General features: G+C 35.2%; 1 pseudogene; it reads left to right on the top strand.

Moving 5' to 3' along the window:
• LOC111140832 overlaps nt 1-20805 on the top strand; it is a 30270-nt pseudogene extending 9465 nt beyond the window's left edge.
• The last annotated feature ends 568 nt before the right edge of the window (nt 20806-21373 follow it).

The raw sequence follows: 21373 nt of genomic DNA, 5'->3' as shown, positions 1-21373 counted from the left end.
CTGAGAGGGTTTCTCTAATATCTTCCATGCCTTTTTCGAGCCCGGCTAGAACCTTGAGAATCATCATTCTGAACTCTAGATCTGACATATTACCAATGTCTGTATTGTTTAGGTCCCTAGCCTTTGGTACTGCCTCTTGTTCTTTTTTTTGTGGTGAATTTTTCCGCCTTGTCATTTTGTCCAGATAAGAGTATATGAAGGAGCAAGTGAAATACTAAAAGGGTGGCAACAACCCCAGGAAAATATGCTTTAGCCAAATCAGAAGAGATCCCAAATCGTGAGGGGGGAGAAAGGGGATAAAAAGAGGTTCAGAAAGAAGAAAAAAGAAAAAAAAAAAAAAGAAAGAAAAAAAGAAGGAAAAAAAAAGAAAAAAAAAGAAAGAAAGAAACAATTAAAAAAAGAAAACCAATAAAGAAAAAATATAAAAAGGAAAAAAAGAATATATATATTAGATAAACTAGTTAAAAAACGTTAAAAAAGGAAAGGGTAAAAGTTAAAAAAATTTAGCAGAAGAAGAAAAATAAATTGAAACAGAAAAAAAATTAAATTAACTGCAAGGCTAAAGAATCATGGGGAGAAAGCCATGCGTTCCGTGCTTTGCTTTCTCCTCCTTTGGAATTCCGCTGCTCTCCTTGGTATTGAAACTGCACTCCTTGGTAGTTGAACTTGGTCCTGGCTGGGTTTCTTGTTGATCTTCTGGGGGAGGGGCCTGTTGTAGTGATTCTCAAGTGTCTTTGCCCCGGGCAGAGTTGCACCGCCCTTACCAGGGGCCGGGCTGAGTAATCCGCTCGGGTTTGCTTTCAGGAGCTTTTGTTCCCTGAGCGCTTTCCGTAGAGTTCCGGAGGGCGGGAATGAAGATGGCGGCCTCCCGGTCTCCGGCCCGGAGGAGCCGAGAGCCCGGGGCCCCACTCCTCAGTGCGCCCTCAGAGAACAGCGCCGATTTACTCCCATCACCCTGCCTCCGGCCGCGCTCCGAGCTGACTGAGCCTGCGACCGGTTCAAGGTAACCCCGAGCTTAGAGCTCACTCCTCGGCTCTGTCTCTGTAGCCGGCTTCCCTGTTCTAATACCTGTAAGCTCTGCGACACTCAGACACCCCCGATCCTTCTGTGACCCTGCAGGACCTGAGGCCACGCTGACCCTGCGTGGGCTTCACCCCGGTTAAGCCTCTGGAGCGATGTCCCTCAGCGGAACAGACTTTTAAAAGTCCCGATTTTGTGCTCCGTTGCTCCGCCGCTTGCCGGGAGCCGGCCCCTCCCCCCACGGTCTATCTTCCCATCGCTTTGGATTCACTTCTCCGCCAGTCCTACCTTTCCGAAAATGGTTTATTTTCTGTTTCTAGAGTTGCTGTTCTTCTTCTCTTCGATCTCCCGTTGGATTTGTAGGTGTTTGCAATCTTTAGATAAGCTATCTAGCTGATCTCCTGCTACCTGAAGTAGTCTCAGCCTGCTACTTCTCCGCCATCTTGACTCCCCCCTCCAGACATTGTGAATTTTATCTTATTGTGTACTGGATAGTTTTATTTTCCAACAAACATTCCTTAGTGTTATTCTGGGGCACAGTTATGTGGAAACTGTTTACTCTGTGTCTTGTTTTTAAGTGGGAATAAAGACAGCAGCGCTCAGGCTAGAGCTAATTATCCCCCACGACTGAGCCAAGACACTTTTGCAGATTCTACCCAAATCCTCATGAAACTTGAAGTTTTTCAGTCTGCCTGATGTGGAAATATAGTCTCAGTTCTGGAAAGTGCTGAGCATCTCTGCAGATGGGGAGCTTTATGCAGATTTCCAGAATTCTCTCAGTATAGCTCTTTCCCTCTCAATATTCTATCTTGTGAACTGTAGTCACCCTATTCTTCCCAAATTTTCAGCTCCAAATCCTCAACTCATTGGTTTCCACCTTGTGTTCTCCTCCCCATACCACTGTCTGAGAAAACTCTTAAGGCTATAATCTGGGAACTCTAGGTTCCCCTCATTTGTTTCCCATCCTTGCAGGATCATGTTCATATGAGAGAATAAAACTGTTGTTACTCCCTGTCCTTCTCTAGAAATGGAAGTCCCAGCAATCTTTTATGCAGATACTGATAAAGAACTTCAAAATTTTACAGAAATCCCAGGGGGCTAATATAGCTAAAAGTTTCAGGGGGGTAAATATGCTAGGAGGCTCTATACTACTTTTCTCAAGTTTTTCCTTAAAGCTACCTCAGTAAAGAGTATTTTTATTTGCATAAGGAAAGATAAATAATAGAACAGAGTGGGTTATCCAGATATAGATAGACCTAAACATATATGGTCAATTGGTTTTTGACACAGGTGCCAAGGTAATATAATCAGGAAAGATTATGTTCTCAAAAAATTATGTTAGGATAACTAGATATCCATATGAAAAAAATTTTTGAACTATTACTACACACCAAATATAGAAACACAAAAATTATCTCAAAACATATCATAGAACAAAACACAAAAAGTATCAAACTTTCCAGAAAAAATATCCAATTGAAGTCATATTTGCAACCTTGGTATAAGCAAAGATTCCTTAGGACTCAAAAATAATTTGAAAAATGACACACTGAACTTTTTTTAAAAAATAAAAATTTCTGGTTTTAAAGACCCTATTAAAGAAATGTAAAGCTGACATCTCGGTGGCTAAGCCATTTGTGTCCAACTCTTGATTTCAGCTCAGATCATGGTCTCACAGTCCTGAGACTGAGCTTGGTGTTGAACCCTGTGCTGAGCATGAAGCCTGTTTGATATTCTCTCTCTCTCTCTCTCTCCCTCTGCCCATCCTCCTGCTCTTTCTCTCTGAAATAAATAAATAAATAAATAAATAAATATAACAACATTAATTAATTAACTTAAAAAAATGAAAAGGGGGCTGCCTGGGTGGCACAGTCAACTGGGAGTTTAACTCTTGGTTTTGGCTCAGGTAGTGATCTCAGAGTTGTAAGATCAATCCGTGCATGGGGCTCTATGCTGTCTGCTTAAGTCTGCTTAAGATTCTTTCTCCTTCTCCCACTCATGTTCTCTCTCTCTAAAATAAATAAATAAATCTTTTTAAAATAATGAGAAGGCAATAGCAACCTAAGGGAAAATATTTACAATGCATATAGTTGGCAAAGTAGTTGCACCACAAACATATAAATATCTCCTTTGTTAGTCATTAGAGAAAATCAAATTGAAATCAAACTGGTATGTCACTTTATACCCACTAATTTTTAAAATTGACAATGCCAATGATGTGGAGTAATTGGAGCATACATATTTTCCTGTTGGAAATATAAAATATCAATTTCAAAAATTATTTGGCAGTTCTTATAACTCAAGTATGAGTTATAATTCACTGTTACTTATTTAGCAAGAGAGAAATGAAAACATATGTCCACAGAAGGCTAGTGTAAGAATGTTAATAACAGATTTATTCATAATAGAGAAAATTGGAAACAATCCATGTACTCATCAACATGTGAATGCTAACAAATAGGGATATATTTATAAATTAAAATATTACTTAATGATACAAATGAACTATTGATATAAGAAAAAAGGTTAACCTCAAAAAATAGTATATGGGGGCGCCTGGGTGGCTCAGTGGGTTAAGCCGCTGCCTTTGGCTCGGGTCATGATCTCAGGGTCCTGGGATCGAGTCCCGCATCGGGCTCTTTGCTCAGCGGGGAGCCTGCTTCCCTCTCTCCCTCTCCGCCTGCCTCTTTGTCTACTTGTGATCTCTCTCTGTCAAATAAATAAATAAAATCTTTAAAAAAAAATAGTATATGACCGAAAAACACAAAATGCAAAAGTGTACACACCTTTATGATTTTTTTTTAGAGATTTACACATTAGAGAGAGAGAGAGAGAGCATGAGCAGGAGGGGCAGAGAAAGAGGGAGAGAGAATCTCAAGCAGACTCCATGCTGAGCAGAGAGCCTGAGGTGGGCCAATCTCATGATGCTGAAATTAGGGCCTGAGCCAACACCAAGAGTCAGACATCCAACTGACTGCACTGCTGAGGTACCTCACATGTATGAAACGTCTAAGTGATAGTAACAGAAATCAGAGGGGCTTTTTTTGTGGTAGAGAATAACTGCAAGTACTCATGAAAGAACTTTCTGGGATCATGTCAATATTCAACTTACTCATTTGGGTGACAATTACATGAATAACTATATTTGTCAAAATTTCTCAAACTAATACTAAAAACTTGAGCACATTATTTTATCTAAATAATGCCCAAAATAAGAGTTAATTAAAAATATTTAGTTACAAAGTTTTTGCTGTAAATTTGGAGCTACTCAGGTGGCTACTATTGTTTATATTTAGTAGATACATGGATTTTAATTAATGTTAATCTTTGAAACATCTTACGGAACAAATATAGCATTTTAAAGGGCCGGGCATTGTATATTTAAAATTCCTATATGCTATATATTCTAGGTAAATATCAATAGCAAGGCATGTTCAAATCATCTACAAATTAAAATAAAGTTTAAACAATATAAAAATGACACATCAAAAAAAATCACCATTCAAAGGCATTATTGCCAAGGACTTTTATTTATAATCCATATTTGACTACTTGACATCGATTGTCACTTGTATTAGATCCACCTTCTTTCAAATAGTGTTCAGGGCAGAATTTTATATTTCCCATATTTTGAGGTCATCCTCAGGCATCCAAAGATGTGTACATCTCTCACAGTGTTTAGGAAAACAAAGCGTTCTTTTGGAACGATGACTAAAAGTGGTGCTAATTTTACAAGTATGTTCCCCTTTGAGATGAAACACTTGGTCTATGATGTATTATTTATTCCTAATGTGAGAAGAATGAGATATTATTTACTTTTAATTTGAGATTAACAATAAAACCTAGATGCCTACCTCCATATTTAGAGACACAACAACAATCACTGAGATTCCTGAAACCCTGGGGTGTAACCCATCTTTTTAGCTTATTGGCCAACTTGCTCATCACCTTGACAGAATGGTGACTGACTTCCTCCTGAAACCACAAGGTGGGGTGGCAGGAGGGAGGGAGGGAGAAAAGGGGGGAATGAAGGAGGGTAGAAGTCATGCTTCTAGATTTATCTCATAAATATTATTACACTGTTGGCCTAAAAATCTAAATAACCAGGAACAGATTCAGAACCATTCGAAAGATATTTAACATAATTTCATGGTCATTAACTCTTTATGGGATAGTTTTTAGACCTATGTTTGGTTTTTCGACTCTGGGTTTAACCAAACACCTGGTAGTTTTGCTTCATTCCCACCCACCCCACCCCTCCATCATAATGCCTTATGGTAAAATTGCAACCAAGCTGAAATTTAGGTTAACTCTTGACAGACATGTAATATGTCAATGGCTTATGAAAATAGCAAAAATCAGTATCTGAAATCTATCATCACCTTAAACAATAAATATGAACTTGTTTGGTTGTAGAAAACATGCTTTATTCTTTTAAATTTTCCAGTGCTGCTGGTACGGAGATGAATGCACAGACTCTCTTAGTGCCTTCTGATGTAAGCATTTATATATAGACTGCAAAATTGGCCTCAAATGTTCACCTTTCTCTGTCTTCTCTGCCACTGCTATGTAACTTTATAGTGTTCTGTCATCCTGATTCTAGGCACAGCTCTATGAACTTCTTTAGATAGTGGGATGTGAGTAAATGTACATAAAAAGGTTTGAAAAATGCTTACACATGTGCAGTTGCCTTTTTATGCTCTTGTGTGTTTGCCACACTCTTGTAAATATGCCAGGAATAGCCAAAACAGATCCTGGTTTAGCCCAAATGAAAATAAATTAGGGAGCAAAGCAGACTGTTCTGGTCACACCAGCAACCTAGAACATCCAATAGCCAGTCAACCTCCAGAATTTTGATCAAGTCCAGCCTTGATCAGCAGAATCATCTCCCCACTCCCTTCAGCTTACTCCAAATGTGCAATTAACCAATGTTTATTTTTCTATGCTGATAAGGTTTATAATGGCTGGTTACTCAGCATTAGTGGCAATTGATTACTCATACAGGTGCAAAGACATTTAGGTATATTTTTTTATTTTGATAGGAATAGAAAAAAGTGAAAGCTTTACTAATAGAAAAGATAAAAAACTCTTACGTATTTTGAAATGTTTATTTGCATTTAAAAGTCTAACTTCATGTCTATCTACTAATCTAAATTTCGAGTATTTCCTGAAGTGTCAACAACCTAGGGACTACTGAAAATGGTGAGGATCCTGCAAATGTTTCAGATAAGATTGAAAAACAAAGAAATAGCAATCTGGCAAAGGAGAAAACTCAGAGAGTAGCCAGGAGGTAGTTTTATAGAAGTGGTAGTGTATAGAAACACACATAGAAAATAATGTGTGTTTCCTCTGTTGCTCCAAAGAGAATATAGGCAAACCTATGCAAGTGTGTATCATAGGAAGATAGCTATCAGATGACAAAAGTATTAAATATTTTGAGCTCTAAAAATAAAATGTTCTCAGAAATTGAATATAAGGAAGTGCTTGCCCAAATCAGAACAGCTTCAGTAATCCAGGTCCAATTTTGTTTTGTTTATTTGTTTTTATAAGCAATGAGGTAGAAATATCAGAATACAGATATAAGAATACAATATAAGAATGAATTCAGTGGCTAAAAAAATATAATGTGAAGTTCAAATATTACCGTACTATATTAGCTATAGATGACCAGGTAGATTCTGGTTTTGTCTCAAATAAAAAATCTGCTTTCAAAAGAAGAAAGCTGTTTTGTTCTTAAAATCTTCTTCCCTGAGACAGAAATGATTGGTAGCAATAATGTCTAATTCCAGTTCCCTTATCTCTTTCAAGGTGTATTCAAAGCTAATTAATAACAAAAATAAAAATCTAGCTAGTACAATTTTTGAATAAACATTTTTTCTAGGAATTGGTAATATTTGCAAATGTCATTTGCTATAATAGGAAATGTATTTCTGAGAAAACTGCACATAGATGATGATGTTATTTCCTGGATAACAAGAATTAACAGTCATAGCTTCATTCATGATTTTCCCTGAGATCAAAAAAAAAAAAATTATAAGATGAGTTTTAAGAAACTACAGGACTATAAAAGGTAATTTGACCAGAGGTATCCTAGAACCCTGACTAATAATGTGGTAGGAATATTTTTTTAAATTATTCATGCAGGTAAGAGGTGGGATTGAGATCATTCCTAAGATTTTATTTTTTTTTTACTTTAAAAATAGGTTAGAATCAAATACATAAACATCATAATAGAGGACTATGTACTTATTTAATCTATTAACCATGGGAAAAAACTGCAAATTTGAACATCACTTTATTTCCTAGTGAAAATATTTGTATTTCTTTATAAACAGGGCTTAATCATGAAGATTTGGTTGTAATGGAAAGCATTTTAAAGATGTATTTGTGTGGGTGAATAAAAAAGGAGCTGATTAAGATCAAGATGTAGTAGCAATGAGAGTGGGAGGATAAATCTGCACTTAAACCTATCACTAGTGGTTCTAACTCTTAGGAAACATGCATTTCAAGTGCATGCCTCCAGTAGTGGCAACCTTAATGTACTAAAGTTTCCACTTTGCTCTATTTTAACATGTTCATGATAAATAAGAACATTCAACTTACCTCCAATGCTGTAGTTACTTTGCTTTTAAGTTTTCTAAGTCTTTGGGAGCATATTAAATCACTCTTTCTTTCTTAAAACATAATTCTGGATCTCAAAAAGATCATCTTCCCCTACATGTCTTGAGTTCAGTCTAGAATAAGACCACTGCATGCGATGTTAGACACAAAGAGGCCTTGTTCGTATCCTCAAATATCTTGGGGAACTGTCCCTTAGAATACTTAGTGCAGGAGGTACTAAGGTACTACCTTCGGACAGGAGGTATTGATGACAAGCCAGTAACTCAATTGGATTTGTAAATCATGCTAAAGAAATGCAGGTGAGGGGCGCCTGGGTGGCTCAGTGGGTTAAAGCCTCTTCCTTCAGCTCAGGTCATGATCCCAGGGTCCTGGGATCGAGCCCCGCATCAGGCTCTCTGCTTGGCAGGAAGCCTGCTTCCTCCTCCCTCTCTGCCTGTTTATGATCTCTGTCTATCAAATAAATAAATAAAATCTTAAAAAAAAAAAAGATTCTCTCTCTCCCTTTCCCCTGCTCTCTCTTTAAAAAAAAAAAAAGAAAGAAAGAAAGAAATGCAGGTGAGCATCACCAAAAGCACAAGAGAGATGATGGATCTACTGACAAGGGCCAATACAAAGAGGGGCTAATGACTAACATTCATGGTTGAGTAATTTTATTTCTCACAAGATGCTACTACAGAATGAGCATGGGTATAGTCCTTCATGAAATAGCACAATGTCATGAAAGCTACAGGGACACAGCCTCTACAACAGGAAAAAAAAAAAAAAAAAAAAGGTAAAGAAGAAAAAGCCTGAATTTGACACTGTTTATTTCTAAAGTACACAATATTATCAACAGATTTTCTTGGAAGATATTAGAAAGTTGTTTGCCACTAAGTGGAATGGGGCCCAAAGCAGAGATTAAGCCTGGCTTCAGAAAACTTTAAAAAGCACTATTTTTTTGTATTACTGAGTTTGTGGGCCATTAAAATGTTCAAATACTTTTTTAGTGTTGTGTTTTTTTTATTCAATACAGTTCTGGAAAGTTATATACCCATTTCTAGAAAATGATATATATTTAGTATGATATGCCCTTAGTATATTGGCTAGTGATATGAAAAATGATAAAAATTCATTGCCTTCTATTTCTTGATTTCTATAATGTTCTTCACAGAGTCAACACTATTAACTATAATTGAAGTAAAGTGCTATAATCACTCCAAATCCCTCTTTCCAGTTTATCATTCTTTTACTTTTTAGTGCCTCTCATTTTTGCTACTTGTAACAGGGAGAGAAGGAAATAAAAATGAAATTATTAAAGTTCAACAAGATTAAACAAAATGGAAGCTCTGATCATGGGGAAATGAATAGGGTTATAGAAATTAAGAATTGTACCCATATGATGAAAAGAGTTGGATGTCTCACTGTATCAGAAGACCTGAATCAAAATATCTTAAAATAATAAGGTATTTATTATTTCACAAAACAGTAATTACTAAGAGCAGCTCTAGGGATGGTTAATGGGACAATACATTGTCAAGGATGCAGATTCATTCTTTCTCCTTGTCACCCTCAGCATTTTGGCTTAGTTATCTCAGAATCAGATGGTCACTGTAACCCAGAGCATTACCTACAGAAATGATCATGTCCTGTGATAAAAAAGAAAATAATTTCTTAATTTCTTCAGTCAGCCCCTTTCTCTCTTCTCCCTCTCCCTCTACACCCCAACCTCTCACCAATGGAAATCCTTGCCTAGAGCCTCTCATAAATTGTGACACATATTTCTGCCTAAACTGCAAAAAGAAAAAAAGTGAATTGAATTTCCACAAGTGGGGTGGGGTGGGGAATGGTAGGGAGTCATATGAGTGGACATATTAGGGTGAAGGGTAACAATGTTCCCTTTCTTTGAACTTGAGAATAATAGAGGTTATTGTGTCTTCTTTATACACAAATACAAGTAACACTTATTCTATGTTTAAAGATTCTTTGAAGGGGAACAACGATATTGTATAAAGTAGAAATGCATTAAGGATGGGGTGCCTGGGTGGCTCAGGCAGTTAAGTGTCTGCCTTCGGCTCAGGTCATGATCCCAGCGTGCTGGATCAAATCCCACGTAGGGCTCCCTGCTCTACAGGGAGTCTACTTCTCCCTCTGCCCCTCCTCCCACTCATTCTCTCAATCTCTCCCCTTCTCTCTCTAATAAATAAATAAAATCTTTAAAAAAATGTGTTAAGGATCAAAGAGAACTAGCAATTCTAGATTTGGATTGTCAGATGAGAACCAAAATGCACATTACATTCTCTCTGGAAAGTATGGTGATAACAATTACTTCATGGAGCTATAGGAAATGAACATATAGCCGTTTTCAAGTGCTTCTCAGATAACAACCCAACAAAATTAGAGTTACAAGAAAAAATTCACTATCATAATTTGCATAAAAGAACAAATAGATGTTAGTGTATTAATATAAGTTCGTTAACATACTTTCTAAACTGAACGATTAGAAGTCACTCACTTAACCACTGAAGAATCAAGAAAAAAAAAAACCCTCATTGAAAGACTTATGAACTTAATATTTTAGTATGTCTATACCACATTATGAAAGGAGACTATAATTTTATATTAACTTTCTTAGTTTAAGGCAAATAAATTGCTTTGTATATTAAATAAAAGTATTCAGGGATACCTATAGATGAGGAGATAATTAATACATAATTGATATGTTGAATATTGTCTTAGAAGTGACCACACTCTAAATTGAGATCTCCAAGCTTTTGATTTGTTATAAGGCATGGAAGAACAGAGTGGTAAAAAAAAAATGGAAGATGAATTATTTTTAAAAAGGTAAGTTATCACTCTATTGGCATTTTTGTCACCTGAAAAACAGTATTTGATTTTTAAAAACAACGAGGGTGACTGGGTGGCTCAGTCAGTTGACAATCCAACTCTTTTTTAGGTTCATGACATGATCTCATGGGCCGTAGGATTGAGCCCTGTGTCAAGCTTCACACTCAGCAGGAGTCTGCTTGAGATTCTCTCCCTGTACCCCTCTTCCCACTTGCTCTCACACTCTCTCTCTAAAATAAATAAATAAATCTTTAAAAACAACAGTAACAGAAAACTCAGCTGCACCTTAGAAATAACATACTGAATACTTAAGGGGAAAAAAAGTTCCCTTACTTGATATTTTTAACATGATTCCAAGTAGAATCTAATTGCATTTAAAGCATATTAGCAAAGGTTATGTTGTAAACTCCAGTGCAGCATTCCTGAATAGCCAGGCATGAGACATAATTCCAGTGGCTCTTAAACAGCAGGAAAATAAATTAACTTAGTGTGTTGGAGAATCTCTGTCAAATTAGACCATAATTATGAAATATATATTATAATATTTTCATTTGCCTACAAGTGGGAAAAAATGTTTTCATTGGAAATTATTATTTAAAGCTAATAAATTCTATTGTAATACAGAAACAAACTCCTTTATAAGAGAGGGCAGGAGGCACAAACATATAAGCAAAGGTATGAACTTCAACTCTTAGGGGACACATTTGTTTAAAAATTTCCTATATCTGCTTCATTATTCTGAGACTAAAAGGAAAAAAAAACATAACTCCAAACAAAAACAAAACAAAACAAAAACCACTTTTTATCTCAAGGTGGGTGAACAGAAGATACAACTTTAAAAATATGTAGGAGAGGTACTTAGAAATATTTCCAGTGGACCCTGATTTTTTTTTAAATGACTAATTCTGAAAATGCATGCATGTGATCAAAGACTACTACATAGGACTAGCATGGATTTATACAAATGGCAAGTATCAATAATAGCATAAAATGTCAAAGAGAGGAAAATTTATTTTTCTTCATTATGTAAATATCAAAAATTCTAAGAATGTTCCAGACTGCTTTTTGGGAAGTGGTTAAAAAAAAAAAGTACTATAAGGCAGCAGAGAAAAGACAAAACAACTCGCTTTAGTTACAGAGAAAATGCCAACTGCTGAGTTTGTAAGGTGGAAACTGGAGACATCTCAAGGTGGAATTGGGGGTCTTAGCGATTAGTGAATTCACTGTCACCAAACATGTTCAATAATTGAACAGTCAATGATTGTATCAAGTACAATGTGAATTGTTAAGCTACGGAAATTCTGAATTTCCTTCCAATGTAGAGAATCTTTGACACTAGCATGATTGTTGACTTGGTTTTCTGAAATAATGGGAGTGTTGCAATCTTCAAACAGAGCCATTTCCAACTCCCCCGGCAAACACACATAATGCCAGTTATTCCTTATCTTAAATTAGGAAATTATCAAAGTTAAAGGTGTTTCCTAAAGTAATTTGAGATCCTTAAAGTGTCGTTTACTAAACATTAGCAAAAAAGATACCTATTGATCACTAAGAATCATCCATTTTACAGGAGTAACAAACTACAAAATGACAATATGCCTAAAAATTATAATAGAGAACCTGAAATCGCATATTCCTTTTGAATAATAAGTGGCCTATAGGTAGATTCACATTCTTTTATAGATTAGAAGTTGCTATTCCAGGAATACTGTTCATTGTAAGTGGAAGGAGAATATTCACAAAATTTTCAAGTGCTTCTCGAGTGGCACTACCATTCTGCATTGAAAGAGTAGGTATGATAATATCAGTAAGGTACAGACATGGTGATAGACTTGCTTTTCCTATTAACAAGAACAGTAATGGCCTTCGAAAAACTGATATAGAAAAAGGAATAGACTGAATCTATAAAATGGTTCTGAAATAACTTTTCCCAGTAGTTTATGGAAGTTTCACCCAATCAATAAACCACGAGCGCCTACGTTCTGCAGAGTGCAAAATCACACCAGTCTCTTTTTCTACAGAATTCTAGGACTCCAGATCCTAAAAAAAGCACTGGCATATCAGATCCACTTTAACCTATATTCAAAAGCAGAACAGTATTTGGATTTTTGAGACACATAACTACTGCCAGCTGTTATTTACACTGTTCCCTATTTACACTTTTCCCTTCACAGAGTAGCTGTTCTGTTTAAATTAGAATCCTCTGCAAAGTTTCCCTTTCTGTTCTATTGATAATTCTGGCAAGCACTATCAGGGCCACACCTGGCTAATTATTGTAAACACACAGGATCTTTTCAGTCATAATTTCATTTCACATGTTCATGCTTTTCAAAAGCATGTTATTTGCTGGCCTGCTATCATCCCGTTCTTTCTCATTTAATCCCATTTCCTTACTCCATATTGCTTTTTTTTTTTCCATGATATAATGGTTTCCAGAGGTGTAACTGGGAAAAAAGTTATGTCTTCTATTTTTTAATTTGGCAACAAGTTAGAGAATCTATAGCTTAGCCCTGGTTACAGTCATTTTCTTTTGATGTTGTTATTTTTAGCTGAACTGTAATGTTGATGAGGGCAGGAGTTGCGTTTTGTGTGTCACTATCTGCTAGAAATTATCATAGCACCCGCCATACAGTATGTCAGTGATACACATTTGTTGATTAAAAGGACAGATGAATGAACAAATAAGTGTATTGAATACTAAATAGTTGTATAAAATGAAAATAATGGAAGTAGATAATCTTTACTACTTTTTAACATTTCTCATTTGTTAAACCATCTCTTAATTGTTTATGAATCTGACTGTATCCTAAAAGTAATTTATATCTTGTCATGCCTTAGCATTCCCAGGAGGAAAGAACAAAATCTGTAGTGTTTCTATTTTTTCATTTGGTCAATGTGTCATAATATTTATATAGGCTATCCTCTACTCAACACAAATTAGTTATACTTCAGTTCTCCTCTTTTTGTATCTTTACACTGTTATCACCTAACAACTTATAAAGACAGGAAATACAGCATAATAAAATCAATATATTTTGTCTATGTCCTTTTAAAAAGCATTTATTGAATGCCTATTCTGTGTAGGATCTACTCCAGGAGATAACATCTGATTTAGTCCTTAGAGAGCAACAGTTCTCAAAATTCCTCCAACAGGGTCTTAGGACCCATCTACACTCGTCAAAATTATTGAGAGCACTAAAGAACTTTTGTTTATGGTGATTGTGTAAGTATTTGCCATATTTGAAATTAAAACGGATAAATACTTAAAATGTTTATTAATTCCTTTAAAGTAACAATAAACTCATTACAGATAATGTAACTTAAATTTAAAAGTCCATTTTGTAATAAAATAGTATTAATGGTGACATTAGTTTACATTTTTTACGGTGACTACGTACAGAAATCATAACATGTTAATTTTTGGTTAAATAGAAGACAGCTGCTTCTACTTTCAGCCTGTTGTGATGTTACATGTCACAGAGCCATTGGAAAATTCCACTGTATATTTGGGAGAGAATGGGAGTAAAAAGGGCAAATAATGTCTTAGTATTATGATGAAAAACATTTTGACCTCAAGGACTCATGAAATTGTCTCTAAAATCTGCCAAATTTTCCAAACCTTGTTTTGAGAATCTTTGCTCTAAAATTACCTGCAGAGTAGACATTACCACATTTAACCTGTGAGGAAATTGAGCCTCGGTGAAATTAAATGACTTGCCAAAGAGGACAAAGTGATGGATACAGAATTAAACCACAGTCTCCTGATTCCAGGATTCCATTTTTAAGCCCAGTCCCCATACCACCACCCCAACACTTTTAACCACAACTTTCATTTCTGTTGGTGATAGAGTATTCATTGACTAGACGACTAGATTTTCAGTGGTTAAATCTCACACTGCTCTATTTAACATCTTGGCACCAAGTTAATTGCATATGTTCAAGAAAACTGAAAACTAGCAAACAAGTTCTGTTGAAGGTACCAGTGGAAGGTACCACCGACACCTGATTAACAACAAGCTCTTCAACTGATATTATGATAGTAAAGGAATAAAGCCCATGACACCAAGGAATAAATATGGACAATACATGAGAGAAAAAATAATAAAATAAATAATATAATAAAAATAATATAATAAAAAATAATTTCTTTTCTGGGGAGACACTGGCAAAATTTTATTCACCTGAAGCTTCAAGTCCAAGTGGCCAGGTAAGGCTACTTTGAAATAGAAGATTGATTCCAGGTGTCTCCAGAAGAGATTTACTTCATATTTAGTCATTGATAAGGATCAGAGAATTCCCCAAGAGATGAAAAACTTGGCAGTACATGAAATGGAAGGTTCTCAGTATCACTTGCCAAGCACTAAATTAATGATATTTTATGTTAATTAATGTATTAATATAAATCTCTGGTAAGAAAACCTTTTTTTTTTTTTAAAGATTTTATTTATTTGACAGAGAGAGATCACAAGTAGGCAGAGAGGCAGGCAGAGAGAGGAAGAAGCAGGCTCAGTGCTGAGCAGAGAGCCCGATGCGGGGCTCGATCCCAGAACCCTGAGATCATGACCTGAGCCGAAGGCAGAGGCTTAACCCACTGAGCCACCCAGGCGCCCCAAGAAAACCTGTCTTTGAGCTGTATTTAATTATTCTCAAAAGTGCTGTAAAGGACATTGATATGCAAACTCAGCAATATTCCTTGAAACTAATTACCCAGGGATATTTTTCTAAGAATGGAGTGACACAGACAAATACTATATAGTTGCATGTGTCAAATTTACTTTAAATTTTTAAAGCTGAATTGTTCAAATGAATGAAAGATCAGCTTTTTAAAAAAGGTTATTTTTCTTATAAGTAATATCTAAAATATGTAATCATTTCATGATGGGGTGTGGTAATGATGTTAAACACTGAAAAATTATCATATCTAGACCTTGTACCACATCTTCTGCATGGTTGAGTATATTCAATTCTCACAAACCATAAGAGGATGTTATTTTATAGATGAAGAGTAAACATCTCAGAAAAGTTAAATAACTTGCCTGGTATCCCTCAGGTAATGAACAACAAGGCTAAGATGTGAACCCACAAAAGTTTATGTTTTTAACTGTCAGGCTTTATTATTTTGGTGACATTGAAGCAGAAGAATCACCTATTTAAGCTCCTTTTTAGACATCAGAACCTGTGTCCCCACACACTCCCTGCTTGGAGCCATCATTCTTTCTTGGTGGAAATGGCTGAATTTTTATTTTCAAATTTTGATATATTACTTTTTCCAGGGGATTTAGATTTTTTGGAAAATCTAAAGATCAAGTTTTGTTCAGAATCCTAGGCAAGCATATGTATATGTGTGTTTACCCTTTTAAAGACAAAAAAAGGTGGGGGGGGGCAAGAACCAATAGAAAAAAATACAGAATACCTTTGATATCTGGCATTTTAAAAAAAAAAGTTTAAATTTAAGGCTAAGAAAACTAGTTTTCCCCACTCTCCCTGGTTCTTACCCCTCATTCTCCACATTTCCTCCTCTTCTTCAGTAGAAATCCAGTTACCTAACCTAGATGTTTGACCATTGGCAAGTCACACTTCTAGTTCATTTGTAAAATAATTTGGTTAAACTAGATGATGATGATAATAATAATAATAGTAATGATCAAGATGATAAGAAAGCTAACAGTTCTGAAGTATGAAACAAGTATCAGTTACACACTCTATTCTTTATTTATTTATTTATTTTTAAGTAACCTCTACACCCAACATGAAGCTCGAACTCACAAGCCCGAGATCAGGAGTCCCCTGCTCTACTGCCTAAACCAGCTGGGCACCCATACACACTATGTCTTTCTAAGTGTTCACATGTGATAACCAATTATCACATTAATCCTATGAAAGCGATCATTTTGATACACAAGCTACAAATGAAAAAAATTAGGGACAGAGAAGTTAAGAAACTTGTCCAGCACCAAACAGTAAGCGGCAGAGCCAGGGTCAGAATCAGCCTACTGATTCCAGGATACATGAATTTAATGACTATGAAATATTGATTAAATCAACTCTCTATTCCACTTATAAAATAAAAATTTGGGTTACACTTTAGTGGATTATGTCTTTCCCTTCTAAAAGATTCTCTAATTTTTCCATTTAAGAAAATGAGTTAAAAAAATAGAATAATATATCTTAATAACCATTGAAATTACAACATATTACAGTAATGGCATGTATTTTTAATATTTTACTGAGTTATCTAAAATTTGAATTTGGGAGGAAAATGAATGCATGGAAAGAACATAATAGAATATCATAATCATAGACAGGGAACATATAAACAGCAATGTCTGGCAAACCTACATTTTTGTTATAAATTTCCATTAGAATGAAAATGTAAGCTTTGGTTTGATAACATGAATCAATACTAATGCTTTATCTCTGGCTCCCAGACACACCAGGGGAGTTGTCCTAGGACACTAAAATCCACTCTTACTGATCTCAGAATAGAGTGGTTCTTTAAGAATGGGTACAACTAAAAAATTAAAAATGTTTTCATCTGGTACAAAAATACCAAGTAACTAAACAATCATAAATCAAAACTGGTGTTGGGATGGGTAGGCGGTAGCCATGCAGGAAAATAAATGTTATATATAGAACAAAGCCCAGAAACAGAAATTAAAAGTCATTTGATAAATTTGCCTTAGTCTTCCTATTGCAATTACATAAAAATTCCACCAGATGGCGGAATAAAAACAAACCCCTACTTCTCCATTACATTTTTTTACTACCATAACATTTACACTTTCAAATATACATTTGCAAAATTGAGCTTTGATTGGTCCATGACCAATTTCAACTTACTTTTTTTTGTTTGTTTCTTTACTTTCTTGTTTGCTTTCTTGCTAATTTGTTTAGGCGTTCTGAGTAATACTTATATGCCCAGTGGTTTCCTCTCTAAAACATTTATGAAGTATCATTTCATTACAGTGAAGGGTCCACAGGTGACTTCAAAAAAAAGCAGGAGTTTAATTTTTGATAAGGGATTGTACTCTGCATTATAGATAAATATATATTACTATAAACATAAAGTAGAGCTAGTAGAATTCAAAATCTCTTTGTACCACTGTCATTAATTTATCTTTCCTGACTTGGATATTAATATAGGAATATATATTTTTAATAGCACATTAATGTATTTATCAGAACCAGTGTCTCTTATACACCATTACATATAGTACTCTTTTTATCTATAATATATAAAAAACTATATATTAATTACAAAATAACTATTTTCTAAAACTGCATTTGCTTTGTAGAAGTTTTTGAATTGGGTCCCATTATATAGCAGGTCTCCATTGCAATTTAAATACAATTGATATTTTTCAGTTATTTAACTGTAATCTATCAGAGTCACAGTTACTTGTTAAAATGAGACACATCTTTTTTTGATTTGTGATTTTAAAATATTTATAGCATATTATACTTTCTCATAAAGATTATACATTTTTCAAAACAAAAAAAAAGGAAAATGAAGAAAAAAGTTATACAAAATCCCATCTGCCTATATACACTTTCACTGTTAATTTCTAATTCATACTGAAATTGTTGGTTTTCATTTCTGAGTCCTCAACATGATGATAGCCATCATATTTTAAAGTGAAGTCCTGCCATTGCCTCATATTTATTTAGTAGAAATTCCTTTAATATGACCAATTTTTATGATTATTTCAAATTTAAAGTACTAAGATCAGTAAGTTCTACTTTGGTTTATACGGCATTTTGGTTTCTTATAATAGCAGCAAAAGATAGATAGTAAGAGTCTCTCGGAGGTTAAGGGAGGCTCAGAGCACTTGTAATTTTTAAGCTTCTATGATGTTATTTATAGGTAACATTCAAAACATAAATTTAGATTCCTTCATAAATGTCAGGACAATCTGTAGCCCTCCACTCACAAAAGGAGCAAATGTGTTGTAAGCCTTTGTCCTGAGTGTTCAATTTGATTACATGTACTTTATATTCAGTGTGGTTTCACTGACTCCGGTTAGGGACATGTACAGTGGTCATGCAACGAATTGTATCCCAATTAACCTTATGGTCTTAATTCTGCCTTCACAGCCACTTTATTTTAAGCAACTGAGCAAAATAGGCCTGAATTGAATTGAATAAGTTGAAACAACTGAAAAGTTTCACATAAACAAGCATGAAGCAGACACAAGGTACAGACATACCTTGTTTTATTGTGCTTTACTTTATCAGGGCTTCACAGTTACTGTGGTTTTTGTTTTGTTTTGTTTTCCACATATTGAAGGTTTGTGACAAGCCTGCAGTGAGCAAGTCTATTGGTGCCATTTTTCCAAGAACATTTGTATTTCCTCACTTTGTGTCTCTGTGTCACATTTTGGTAATTCTCACAATATTTCAAAATTTTTCATTATTACTATATTACGGTAATCTGTGACCAATGATCTTTGACGTTACTACTGTCATTGCTTTGGGGCACCACAAACCGTGCCCATATAACAGTGAACTTAATTGATAAATGTTGTATATGTTGTGACTGCTTCTCCAACTGGCTATTCCCCTGTCTCTCTCGTTCTCCCTGGACCTCCTTATTCCCTGGAACAAAATGATATTGAAATTAAGCCAATTAATAACCCTACAGTGCCCTGTAATTGTTCTAGGGAAAGCTAGAAATTATTACCTTTAGTGGAGAGAGCATGCCAAAAGCCAAGATAGGCTGAAAAGTAGGTTTTTCACGCCCAACAGCCTACTTGTAAATGCAAAGGAAAAGTTCTTTAAAAAAAAAAAAAGGAATTAAAAGTGCTCTCTGGTGAATACATAAGTGATTAAGAAAGCAAAACACTCTTACCACTGATATGGAGAAAGCTTCAGTGGTCTGGATAGAAGATCAAGCCAACCACAACACTCCCTTAAGCAAAAACTAATTCAGGGCAAGGCCCTAACTCTCTTCAATTATATGAAGGCTGGGTAAGAAGGCAGAAGAAAACTTTGAAGCTAGCAGAGGTTGGTTCAGAAGGTTTAAGGAAAGAAGCCATCTCTCTATAGAAAAGAGCTAGATGAAGCAGCAAGAGCTGATATGGAAGAAGCAGCAAGTTTTCCAAAAGATCTAGCTAAGATCCTTAATGAAGATGGCTACACTAATAACCTATTTTCAATGTAGCCTTACATTGGAAGGAGATGTCATCTAATATTTTCATAGCTAGAGAGAAGAAGTCCATGCCTGGCTTCAAAACTTCAAAGGACAAACTGACTCTTTTGTTAGAGGTTAATGCAGCTGGTGATTTTAATTAAAACCAGTTTTCATTTATCATTTGGAAAATCCTAGGGCTCTTGAGAATTATGCTAAATCTACTCTGCCTGTGCCCTAGAAAAGAAACAAAAAAGGCCAGATGACAGAACATCTCCTTACAACATGGCTAAGTATTTTAAGCCCACTACTGAGATCTGCCCAGAAAAAAGATTTCTTTCAAAATATTATTGCTTATTGACAATGTACCTAGTCGCCCAGAAGCTCTGATGGAAATGCACAACAAGATTAATCTTTCCATGCCTGCTAACTCAACATTCATTCTGTAGCTCATGGATCAAGGTGTCATTTTGACCTTCAAGTCTTACATTTTGAAGGCTACAGCTGCCATAGTGATTCCTCTGATGGATCTGGGCAAAGTAAGTTAAAAACCTCCTGGGAAGAATTCACCATTCTAGATACCATTAAGAACACGTATGATTCATGGGAAATGGTCAAAATATTACCATCAACAGGAATTTGGAAGAAGCTGATCCTAAGCCTCATGAATGACTCTGATGGGTTCAAGATTTCAATAGAGGAAGCAGCTGCAGATGCGGTGGAAACAGCAAGAGAACTAGAATTAGAAGTGGAGCCTGAGGATGTGACTGACTTGTTGCCATCACACAACAAATCAGGAACAGATGAGGACTTTCTTCTTTTGAACGAGCAAAGGAAGTGGTTTCTTAAAGATGGAATCTACTCCTGGTAGATTCCTGGTAAAGATGATGTGAAGATTGTTGAAATGACAACAAAGGATTGAGATAGAATATTACATAAACTTACTTAATAAAGCAGCAGCAGGGTTTGAGAAGATTAACTCCAATTTTGAAAGAAGTTCTTCTGTGAGTAAAATGCTATCAAACAGCATCTCATGCTACAGAGAAATTGTTTGTGAAAGGAAGAGTCAACCAATGCAGCAAACTTCATTATTTTCTTATTTTAAAAAATTGCTACAACGAACCCAACCTTTAGCTACCACCACCCTGGTCAGTCTGCAACCATCAATATTCAGACAAGACTCTCCACCAGCAAAAAAGATTAGGATTTGCTGAAAGCCCAGATGATGGTTACCATTTTTTTAGCAATAAAATATTTTTAATTAAAGTATGTACATTGTTGTTTAGACATAATACCATTACATATTTAATAGACTACTGTATAGTGTAAACATAACTTTTATTTGTATTGAGAAACCAAAAAATGCATTTGACTCCCTTTATTGTGGTGGTCTAGAAACAAATGCACAATACCTTCAAGGTATGCCTGTATATGTAATAAGAACATACTTATTCTTCAATAATATGTATATATATAGTACATGCATATATATGTATAGATGGTGTATATATATATATAGATATACTTCAACAATAAAAAATTCAAAAATAATAGTAATTATCACATAAGAGAAAACAGACCCCATCAAAGGTAAAGAACATGATTTTCTCTGTTGCAAAACTTTATTTCACTTTGTATTACTTTCAAGACATCTAAAGCCATGCTTGTGTGTATGCATCCATGTGTACACAGATAGATGCATACTGTCACGTACATATGAATAGGCTCTATGTCACCAGGAAATACAAAATGCATGTCTGTTGACCCCTGTCCATACAACAG

This window comes from Enhydra lutris, unplaced genomic scaffold, assembly GCF_002288905.1.
Source record: "Enhydra lutris kenyoni isolate GAN:26980312 unplaced genomic scaffold, ASM228890v2 scaffoldscaffold1, whole genome shotgun sequence".
Classification (NCBI taxonomy): Eukaryota; Metazoa; Chordata; class Mammalia; order Carnivora; family Mustelidae; genus Enhydra; species Enhydra lutris.
Note: the sequence above shows the minus strand (reverse complement) of the source record. Positions and strands in the feature narration are given on the sequence as shown.